We start from the raw sequence: 11,418 nt of genomic DNA, 5'->3' as shown, positions 1-11,418 counted from the left end.
AGACATACAGAGTTTGGGCAATATTGGTTTAAGAATTAGGCCTCGAGTTAACAGAAGTCCTACAGTCAATCAAAATTAGATCACCTGTTTGTATGTCTATCCATATCAATTTATAATTTAATCTTACGGACTTCATCCAATAATTTTTGTGGCCACAATGTGTTAAGTTAACAAGAGAAACTTTGATATTACTGTTCTGAATAGGTAAACAGCAGACAGGTCCAGACGTTTAGTAATGAAGTGCCCACCAGGTAGAAAGGCATAGAGAAAGGCAACACGTTAGCATTAGGATCCTGAATTAGCATCACTGTTAGTATCAGATGGGGTTATTATGGTTAGCCTGTTAGCCATGTAGGAATGAAAACCAGCACCGGAATTCTACCTCTCCAGGATCAGGACTGAGAACCACACAGAAGCAGCATCAGCAAAGCTTGGGGAAGAAGGGAGGATGACAGGGGGATGGCATGAAGAAGGCAGGGGTTGGTAGATTGTTCATGAAGGCGTATTTTCATGCATTTTGGTCATGTGACATAGGAGTGAAGCACTAAAGTGACAGATTAAGCATTGTAATATTTAGGCTAATGTCTTTGCTGATGTAGAATTGAGCAAACAGTTTCATTTTCAGAACACTTCTCGTGCATCTATTCATTGGTCTGTGTGGATGTTTATTGTTGACTTCTTATGAGGTCATGACGTTCCTGTAGCCTGGGTTTAGATGGATCGTGACATTCCTGTAGCCTGGGTTTAGATGGATCGTGACATTCCTGTAGCCTGGGTTTAGATGGATCGTGACGTTCCTGTAGCCTGGGTTTAGATGGATCGCGACATTCCTGTAGCCTGGGTTTAGATGGACCGTGACGTTCCTGTAGCCTGGGTTTAGATGGACCGTGACGTTCCTGTAGCCTGGGTTTAGATGGATTGTGACGTTCCTGCAGCCTGGGTTTAGATGGATCGTGACGTTCCTGTAGCCTGGGTTTCGATGGATCGTGACGTTCCTGTAGCCTGGGTTTAGATGGATCGTGACGTTCCTGTAGCCTGGGTTTAGATGGATCGTGACGTTCCTGTAGCCTGGGTTTAGATGGATCGTGACGTTCCTGCAACCTGGGTTTAGATGGATCGTGACGTTCCTGTGGCCTGGGTTTAGATGGATCGTGACGTTCCTGTAGCCTGGGTTTAGACGGATCGTGACGTTCCTGTAGCCTGGGTTTAGATGGATCGTGACGTTCCTGTAGCCTGGGTTTAGATGGATCGTGGACGTTCCTGTAGCCTGGGTTTAGATGGATCGTGACGTTCCTGTAGCCTGGGTTTAGATGGACGGATCGTGACGTTCCTGTAGCCTGGGTTTAGATGGATCGTGGACGTTCCTGTAGCCTGGGTTTAGATGGATCGTGACGTTCCTGTAGCCTGGGTTTAGATGGATCGTGACGTTCCTGCAGCCTGGGTTTAGATGGATCGTGACGTTCCTGTAGCCTGGTTTAGATGGAGGGATCGTGACGTTCCTGCAGCCTGGGTTTAGATGGATCGTGACGTTCCTGTAGCCTGGGTTTAGATGGATCGTGACGTTCCTGTAGCCTGGGTTTAGATGGATCGTGACGTTCCTGCAGCCTGGGTTTAGATGGATCGTGGACGTTCCTGTAGCCTGGATTTTAGATGGAGGGATCGTGGACGTTTCCTGCAGCCTGGGTTTAGATGGATCGTGACGTTCCTGTGGCCTGGGTTTTAGATGGATCGTGACGTTCCTGTAGCCTGGGTTTAGATGGATGGATCGTGACGTTCCTGTAGCCTGGGTTTAGATGGATCGTGACGTTCCTGTAGCCTGGGTTTAGATGGAGGGATCGTGACGTTCCTGTAGCCTGGGTTTAGATGGATCGTGACGTTCCTGTAGCCTGGGTTTAGATGGAGGGATCGTGACGTTCCTGCAGCCTGGGTTTAGATGGATCGTGACGTTCCTGTGTGTAGCCTGGGTTTAGATGGATCGTGACGTTCCTGTAGCCTGGGTTTAGATGGATCGTGACGTTCCTGTAGCCTGGGTTTAGATGGATCGTGACGTTCCTGTAGCCTGGGTTTAGATGGACGGATCGTGACGTTCCTGTAGCCTGGGTTTAGATGGATCGTGACGTTCCTGTGGCCTGGGTTTAGATGGATCGTGACGTTCCTGTGGCCTGGGTTTAGATGGATCGTGACGTTCCTGTAGCCTGGGTTTAGATGGAGGGATCGTGACGTTCCTGTAGCCTGGGTTTAGATGGATCGTGACGTTCCTGTAGCCTGGGTTTAGATGGATCGTGACGTTCCTGTGGCCTGGGTTTAGATGGATCGTGACGTTCCTGTAGCCTGGGTTTAGATGGATCGTGACGTTCCTGTGGCCTGGGTTTAGATGGATCGTGACGTTCCTGTAGCCTGGGTTTAGATGGAGGGATCGTGACGTTCCTGTAGCCTGGGTTTAGATGGACGGATCGTGACGTTCCTGTAGCCTGGGTTTAGATGGATCGTGACGTTCCTGTAGCCTGGGTTTCGAGGGATCGTGACGTTCCTGTAGCCTGGGTTTAGATGGACGGATTGTGACGTTCCTGTAGCCTGGGTTTAGATGGATCGTGACGTTCCTGTGGCCTGGGTTTAGATGGAGGGATCGTGGCGTTCCTGTAGCCTGGGTTTAGATGGACCGTGACGTTCCTGTAGCCTGGGTTTAGATGGACGGATCGTGACGTTCCTGTAGCCTGGGTTTAGATGGAGGGATCGTGACGTTCCTGTAGCCTGGGTTTAGATGGATCGTGACGTTCCTGTAGCCTGGGTTTAGATGGAGGGATCGTGACGTTCTTGTAGCCTGGGTTTAGATGGATGGATCGTGACGTTCCTGTAGCCTGGGTTTAGATGGATCGTGACGTTCCTGTAGCCTGGGTTTAGATGGACGGATCGTGACGTTCCTGTAGCCTGGGTTTAGATGGATCGTGACGTTCCTGTAGCCTGGGTTTAGATGGATCGTGACGTTCCTGCAGCCTGGGTTTAGATGGATCGTGACGTTCCTGTAGCCTGGGTTTAGATGGAGGGATCGTGACGTTCCTGCAGCCTGGGTTTAGATGGATCGTGACGTTCCTGTGGCCTGGGTTTAGATGGATCGTGACGTTCCTGTAGCCTGGGTTTAGATGGATGGATCGTGACGTTCCTGTAGCCTGGGTTTAGATGGATCGTGACGTTCCTGTAGCCTGGGTTTAGATGGAGGGATCTTGACGTTCCTGTAGCCTGGGTTTAGATGGATCGTGACGTTCCTGTAGCCTGGGTTTAGATGGAGGGATCGTGACGTTCCTGCAGCCTGGGTTTAGATGGATCGTGGACGTTCCTGTGTGTAGCCTGGGTTTAGATGGATCGTGGACGTTCCTGTAGCCTGGGTTTAGATGGATCGTGGCGTTCCTGTAGCCTGGGTTTAGATGGATCGTGACGTTCCTGTAGCCTGGTTTAGATGGACGGATCGTGACGTTCCTGTAGCCTGGGTTTAGATGGATCGTGGCGTTCCTGTAGCCTGGGTTTAGATGGAGGGATCGTGACGTTCCTGTAGCCTGGGTTTAGATGGACGGATCGTGACGTTCCTGTAGCCTGGGTTTAGATGGATCGTGACGTTCCTGTAGCCTGGGTTTCGATGGATCGTGACGTTCCTGTAGCCTGGGTTTAGATGGATTGTGACGTTCCTGTAGCCTGGGTTTAGATGGATCGTGACGTTCCTGTAGCCTGGGTTTAGATGGATCGTGACGTTCCTGTAGCCTGGGTTTAGATGGACGGATCGTGACGTTCCTGTGGCCTGGGTTTAGATGGAGGGATCGTGACGTTCCTGTAGCCTGGGTTTAGATGGATCGTGACGTTCCTGTAGCCTGGGTTTAGATGGATCGTGACGTTCCTGTAGCCTGGGTTTAGATGGACGGATCGTGACGTTCCTGTAGCCTGGGTTTAGATGGAGGGATCGTGACGTTCCTGTAGCCTGGGTTTAGATGGACGGATCGTGACGTTCCTGTAGCCTGGGTTTAGATGGATCGTGACGTTCCTGTAGCCTGGGTTTAGATGGACGGATCGTGACGTTCCTGTAGCCTGGGTTTAGATGGATCGTGACGTTCCTGTAGCCTGGGTTTCGAGGGATCGTGACGTTCCTGTAGCCTGGGTTTAGATGGACGGATTGTGACGTTCCTGTAGCCTGGGTTTAGATGGATCGTGACGTTCCTGTAGCCTGGGTTTAGATGGATCGTGGACGTTCCTGTAGCCTGGGTTTAGATGGACGGATCGTGACGTTCCTGTGGCCTGGGTTTAGATGGATCGTGACGTTCCTGTAGCCTGGGTTTAGATGGATCGTGACGTTCCTGTAGCCTGGGTTTAGATGGATCGTGACGTTCCTGTAGCCTGGGTTTCGATGGATCGTGACGTTCCTGTAGCCTGGGTTTAGATGGATCGTGACGTTCCTGTAGCCTGGGTTTAGATGGACGGATCGTGACGTTCCTGTAGCCCTGGTTTAGATGGACGGATCGTGACGTTCCTGTAGCCCTGGTTTAGATGGATCGTGACGTTCCTGTAGCCTGGGTTTAGATGGACGGATCGTGACGTTCCTGTAGCCTGGGTTTAGATGGATCGTGACGTTCCTGTAGCCTGGGTTTAGATGGATCGTGACGTTCCTGTAGCCTGGGTTTAGATGGACGGATCGAGACGTTCCTGTAGCCTGGGTTTAGATGGATCGTGACGTTCCTGTGGCCTGGGTTTAGATGGATCGTGACGTTCCTGTAGCCTGGGTTTAGACGGATGACGTTCCTGTAGCCTGGGTTTAGATGGATCGTGACGTTCCTGTAGCCTGGGTTTAGATGGATCGTGACGTTCCTGTAGCCTGGGTTTAGATGGATCGTGACGTTCCTGTAGCCTGGGTTTAGATGGATCGTGACGTTCCTGTAGCCTGGGTTTAGACGGATCGTGACGTTCCTGTAGCCTGGGTTTAGATGGATCGTGACGTTCCTGTAGCCTGGGTTTAGATGGATCGTGACGTTCCTGTAGCCTGGGTTTAGATGGATCGTGACGTTTCTGTGGCCTGGGTTTAGATGGATCGTGACGTTCCTGTAGCCTGGGTTTAGATGGATCGTGACGTTCCTGTGGCCTGGGTTTAGATGGATCGTGACGTTCCTGTGGCCTGGGTTTCGATGGATCGTGACGTTCCTGTAGCCTGGGTTTAGATGGATCGTGACGTTCCTGTAGCCTGGTTTAGATGGATCGTGACGTTCCTGTAGCCTGGTTTCGATGGATCGTGACGTTCCTGTAGCCTGGGTTTCGATGGATCGTGACGTTCCTGTAGCCTGGGTTTAGATGGATCGTGACGTTCCTGTAGCCTGGGTTTAGATGGATCGTGACGTTCCTGTAGCCTGGGTTTAGATGGATCGTGACGTTCCTGTAGCCTGGGTTTAGATGGACGGATCGTGACGTTCCTGTGGCCTGGGTTTAGATGGATCGTGACGTTCCTGTAGCCTGGGTTTAGATGGATCGTGACGTTCCTGTAGCCTGGGTTTAGATGGATCGTGACGTTCCTGTAGCCTGGGTTTAGATGGATCGTGATGTTCCTGTGTGTAGCCTGGGTTTAGATGGATCGTGATGTTCCTGTGTGTAGCCTGGGTTTAGATGGATCGTGACGTTCCTGTAGCCTGGGTTTAGATGGATCGTGACGTTCCTGTAGCCTGGGTTTAGATGGATCGTGACGTTCCTGTAGCCTGGGTTTAGATGGACGGATCGTGACGTTCCTGTGGCCTGGGTTTAGATGGATCGTGACGTTCCTGTAGCCTGGGTTTAGATGGATCGTGGCGTTCCTGTAGCCTGGGTTTAGATGGATCGGACGTTCCTGTAGCCTGGGTTTAGATGGATCGTGACGTTCCTGTAGCCTGGGTTTAGATGGATCGTGACGTTCCTGTGTGTAGCCTGGGTTTAGATGGATCGTGACGTTCCTGTAGCCTGGGTTTAGATGGATCGTGACGTTCCTGTAGCCTGGGTTTAGATGGACGGATCGTGACGTTCCTGCAGCCCTGGTTTAGATGGATGGATCGTGACGTTCCTGTAGCCTGGGTTTAGATGGATCGTGACGTTCCTGTAGCCTGGGTTTAGATGGATCGTGACGTTCCTGTAGCCTGGGTTTAGATGGATCGTGACGTTCCTGTAGCCTGGGTTCCTGTAGCCTGGGTTTAGATGGATCGTGACGTTCCTGTAGCCTGGGATTAGATGGACGGATCGTGACGTTCCTGTAGCCTGGGTTTAGATGGAGGGATCGTGACGTTCCTGTAGCCTGGGTTTAGATGGATCGTGACGTTCCTGTAGCCTGGGTTTAGATGGATCGTGACGTTCCTGCAGCCTGGGTTTAGATGGATCGTGACGTTCCTGTAGCCTGGGATTAGATGGACGGATCGTGACGTTCCTGTAGCCTGGGTTTAGATGGATCGTGACGTTCCTGTAGCCTGGGTTTAGATGGATCGTGACGTTCCTGCAGCCTGGGTTTAGATGGATCGTGACGTTCCTGTAGCCTGGGTTTAGATGGAGGGATCGTGACGTTCCTGTAGCCTGGGTTTAGATGGATCGTGACGTTCCTGTAGCCTGGGTTTAGATGGATCGTGACGTTCCTGCAGCCTGGGTTTAGATGGATCGCGACGTTCCTGTGGCCTGGGTTTAGAGGGATCGTGACGTTCCTGTAGCCTGGGTTTAGATGGAGGGATCGTGACGTTCCTGTAGCCTGGGTTTAGATGGACCGTGACGTTCCTGTAGCCTGGGTTTAGATGGACGGATCGTGACGTTCCTGTAGCCTGGGTTTAGATGGATGGATCGTGACGTTCCTGTAGCCTGGGTTTAGATGGAGGGATCGTGACGTTCCTGTAGCCTGGGTTTAGATGGACGGATCGTGACGTTCCTGTAGCCTGGGTTTAGATGGATCGTGACGTTCCTGTAGCCTGGGTTTAGATGGATCGTGACGTTTTTTATATATTTATTTATTATTCCTGCAGCCTGGGTTTAGATGGATCGTGACGTTCCTGTAGCCTGGGTTTAGATGGAGGGATCGTGACGTTCCTGCAGCCTGGGTTTAGATGGATCGTGACGTTCCTGCGGCCTGGGTTTAGATGGATCGTGACGTTCCTGTAGCCTGGGTTTAGATGGATGGATCGTGACGTTCCTGTAGCCTGGGTTTAGATGGATCGTGACGTTCCTGTAGCCTGGGTTTAGATGGAGGGATCGTGACGTTCCTGTAGCCTGGGTTTAGATGGATGTGACGTTCCTGTAGCCTGGGTTTAGATGGAGGGATCGTGACGTTCCTGCAGCCTGGGTTTAGATGGATCGTGATGTTCCTGTGTGTAGCCTGGGTTTAGATGGATCGTGACGTTCCTGTAGCCTGGGTTTAGATGGATCGTGACGTTCCTGTAGCCTGGGTTTAGATGGATCGTGACGTTCCTGTAGCCTGGGTTTAGATGGACGGATCGTGACGTTCCTGTAGCCTGGGTTTAGATGGATCGTGACGTTCCTGTAGCCTGGGTTTAGATGGAGGGATCGTGACGTTCCTGTAGCCTGGGTTTAGATGGACGGATCGTGACGTTCCTGTAGCCTGGGTTTAGATGGATCGTGACGTTCCTGTAGCCTGGGTTTCGAGGGATCGTGACGTTCCTGTAGCCTGGGTTTAGATGGACGGATTGTGACGTTCCTGTAGCCTGGGTTTAGATGGATCGTGACGTTCCTGTAGCCTGGGTTTAGATGGATCGTGACGTTCCTGTAGCCTGGGTTTAGATGGACGGATCGTGACGTTCCTGTGGCCTGGGTTTAGATGGAGGGATCGTGACGTTCCTGTAGCCTGGGTTTAGATGGATCGTGACGTTCCTGTAGCCTGGGTTTAGATGGATCGTGACGTTCCTGTAGCCTGTTTAGATGGACGGATCGTGACGTTCCTGTAGCCTGGGTTTAGATGGAGGGATCGTGACGTTCCTGTAGCCTGGGTTTAGATGGATCGTGACGTTCCTGTAGCCTGGGTTTAGATGGATCGTGACGTTCCTGTAGCCTGGGTTTAGATGGACGGATCGTGACGTTCCTGTAGCCTGGGTTTAGATGGATCGTGACGTTCCTGTAGCCTGGGTTTCGAGGATCGTGACGTTCCTGTAGCCTGGGTTTAGATGGACGGATTGTGACGTTCCTGTAGCCTGGGTTTAGATGGATCGTGGCGTTCCTGTAGCCTGGGTTTAGATGGATCGTGACGTTCCTGTAGCCTGGGTTTAGATGGACGGATCGTGACGTTCCTGTGGCCTGGGTTTAGATGGATCGTGACGTTCCTGTAGCCTGGGTTTAGATGGATCGTGACGTTCCTGTAGCCTGGGTTTAGATGGATCGTGACGTTCCTGTAGCCTGGGTTTCGATGGATCGTGACGTTCCTGTAGCCTGGGTTTAGATGGATCGTGACGTTCCTGTAGCCTGGGTTTAGATGGACCGTGACGTTCCTGTAGCCTGGGTTTAGATGGACGGATCGTGACGTTCCTGTAGCCCTGGTTTAGATGGATCGTGACGTTCCTGTAGCCTGGGTTTAGATGGATCGTGACGTTCCTGTAGCCTGGGTTTAGATGGATCGTGACGTTCCTGTAGCCTGGGTTTAGATGGACGGATCGAGACGTTCCTGTAGCCTGGGTTTAGATGGATCGTGACGTTCCTGTGGCCTGGGTTTAGATGGATCGTGACGTTCCTGTAGCCTGGGTTTAGACGGATCGTGACGTTCCTGTAGCCTGGGTTTAGATGGATCGTGACGTTCCTGTAGCCTGGGTTTAGATGGATCGTGACGTTCCTGTAGCCTGGGTTTAGATGGATCGTGACGTTCCTGTAGCCTGGGTTTAGATGGATGGATCGTGACGTTCCTGTAGCCTGGGTTTAGATGGATCGTGACGTTCCTGTAGCCTGGGTTTAGATGGATCGTGACGTTCCTGTAGCCTGGGTTTAGATGGATCGTGACGTTCCTGTAGCCTGGGTTTAGATGGATCGTGACGTTCCTGTGGCCTGGGTTTAGATGGATCGTGACGTTCCTGTAGCCTGGGTTTAGATGGATCGTGACGTTCCTGTAGCCTGGGTTTAGATGGACGGATCGTGACGTTCCTGTAGCCTGGGTTTAGATGGATCGTGACGTTCCTGTAGCCTGGGTTTAGATGGATCGTGACGTTCCTGTAGCCTGGGTTTAGATGGATCGTGACGTTCCTGTAGCCTGGGTTTAGATGGATCGTGACGTTCCTGTAGCCTGGGTTTAGATGGACGGATCGTGACGTTCCTGTGGCCTGGGTTTAGATGGATCGTGGACGTTCCTGTAGCCTGGGTTTAGATGGATCGTGACGTTCCTGTAGCCTGGGTTTAGATGGACGGATCGTGACGTTCCTGTAGCCTGGGTTTAGATGGATCGTGGACGTTCCTGTAGCCTGGGTTTAGATGGATCGTGACGCTCCTGTGTGTAGCCTGGGTTTAGATGGATCGTGACGTTCCTGTAGCCTGGGTTTAGATGGATCGTGACGTTCCTGTAGCCTGGGTTTAGATGGACGGATCGTGACGTTCCTGCAGCCCTGGTTTAGATGGATGGATCGTGACGTTCCTGTAGCCTGGGTTTAGATGGATCGTGGACGTTCCTGTAGCCTGGGTTTAGATGGATGACGTTCCTAGCCTGGGTTTAGATGGATCGTGACGTTCCTGTAGCCTGGGTTCCTGTAGCCTGGGTTTAGATGGATCGTGGACGTTCCTGTAGCCTGGGATTAGATGGACGGATCGTGACGTTCCTGTAGCCTGGGTTTAGATGGAGGGATCGTGGACGTTCCTGTAGCCTGGGTTTAGATGGATCGTGACGTTCCTGTAGCCTGGGTTTAGATGGATCGTGACGTTCCTGCAGCCTGGGTTTAGATGGATCGTGGACGTTCCTGTAGCCTGGGATTAGATGGACGGATCGTGACGTTCCTGTAGCCTGGGTTTAGATGGATCGTGACGTTCCTGTAGCCTGGGTTTAGATGGATCGTGACGTTCCTGCAGCCTGGGTTTAGATGGATCGTGGACGTTCCTGTAGCCTGGGTTTAGATGGAGGGATCGTGACGTTCCTGTAGCCTGGGTTTAGATGGATCGTGACGTTCCTGTAGCCTGGGTTTAGATGGATCGTGACGTTCCTGCAGCCTGGGTTTAGATGGATCGCGACGTTCCTGTGGCCTGGGTTTAGAGGGATCGTGACGTTCCTGTAGCCTGGGTTTAGATGGATCGTGACGTTCCTGTAGCCTGGGTTTAGATGGATCGTGACGTTCCTGTAGCCTGGGTTTAGATGGATCGTGACGTTCCTGTAGCCTGGGCTTAGATGGATCGTGACGTTCCTGTAGCCTGGGTTTAGATGGATCGTGACGTTCCTGTAGCCGGGGTTTAGATGGATTGTGACGTTCCTGTAGCCTGGGTTTAGATGGATCGTGACGTTCCTGTGGCCTGGGTTTAGATGGAGGGATCGTGGCGTTCCTGTAGCCTGGGTTTAGAGGGATCGTGACGTTCCTGTAGCCTGGGTTTAGAGGGATCGTGACGTTCCTGTAGCCTGGGTTTAGATAGATCGTGACGTTCCTGTAGCCTGGGTTTAGATGGATCGTGACGTTCCTGTGGCCTGGGTTTAGATGGATGGATCGTGATGTTCCTGTAGCCTGGGTTTAGATGGATCATGACGTTCCTGTAGCCTGGGTTTAGATGGATCGTGACGTTCCTGTAGCCTGGGTTTAGATGGATCATGACGTTCCTGTAGCCTGGGTTTAGATGGATCGTGACGTTCCTGTAGCCTGGGTTTAGATGGATCGTGACGTTCCTGTGGCCTGGGTTTAGATGGATCGTGACGTTCCTGTAGCCTGGGTTTAGATGGATCGTGACGTTCCTGTGGCCTGGGTTTAGATGGATGGACAGACACCACACTCATCCACTAGAGTTTCACTTCAAACCAGATGACTTTAACATAATTGATTAATATCTACAGCAAAGGCTGGTTTACAGTCGTCTATTGACATGTCTGTCGACAAATAACGAGCGACAACATTCTATTGTCGTCCGACGTCAAACTTGTTGTCATCGTTATGACAACAAATAAACCCAAAACAGCAGCCCGGTGCTCCAAACGGCAGTCTATTTCAACACCAATAAACCCATCTGTTTAAAAATTCAGGAAATGTCAACCCAGCAAGCCAGGACACTAAAAGCTAATTTTACAAACAATGTTTTGTTCGTTGGTTGCTAGTTAGCTACAGTGCCTTCAGAAAAGTATTTATGCCCCTTGACCTTAGCCACATTTTGTTGTGTAACAGCCTGAATTTAAATCGAGAGATCATCACTGACCTACACATTATGTCAAAGTGGAATTATGTTTTTTTAGAAATGTTTACAAATTCATTAAAAATTAAAAGCTGA

The sequence above is a fragment of the Oncorhynchus masou genome, unplaced genomic scaffold (genome assembly GCF_036934945.1).
Source record: "Oncorhynchus masou masou isolate Uvic2021 unplaced genomic scaffold, UVic_Omas_1.1 unplaced_scaffold_2104, whole genome shotgun sequence".
NCBI lineage: Eukaryota > Metazoa > Chordata > Actinopteri > Salmoniformes > Salmonidae > Oncorhynchus > Oncorhynchus masou.
The sequence above is the reverse complement of the archived record's forward strand: the minus strand, read 5'-3'. Positions refer to the sequence as shown.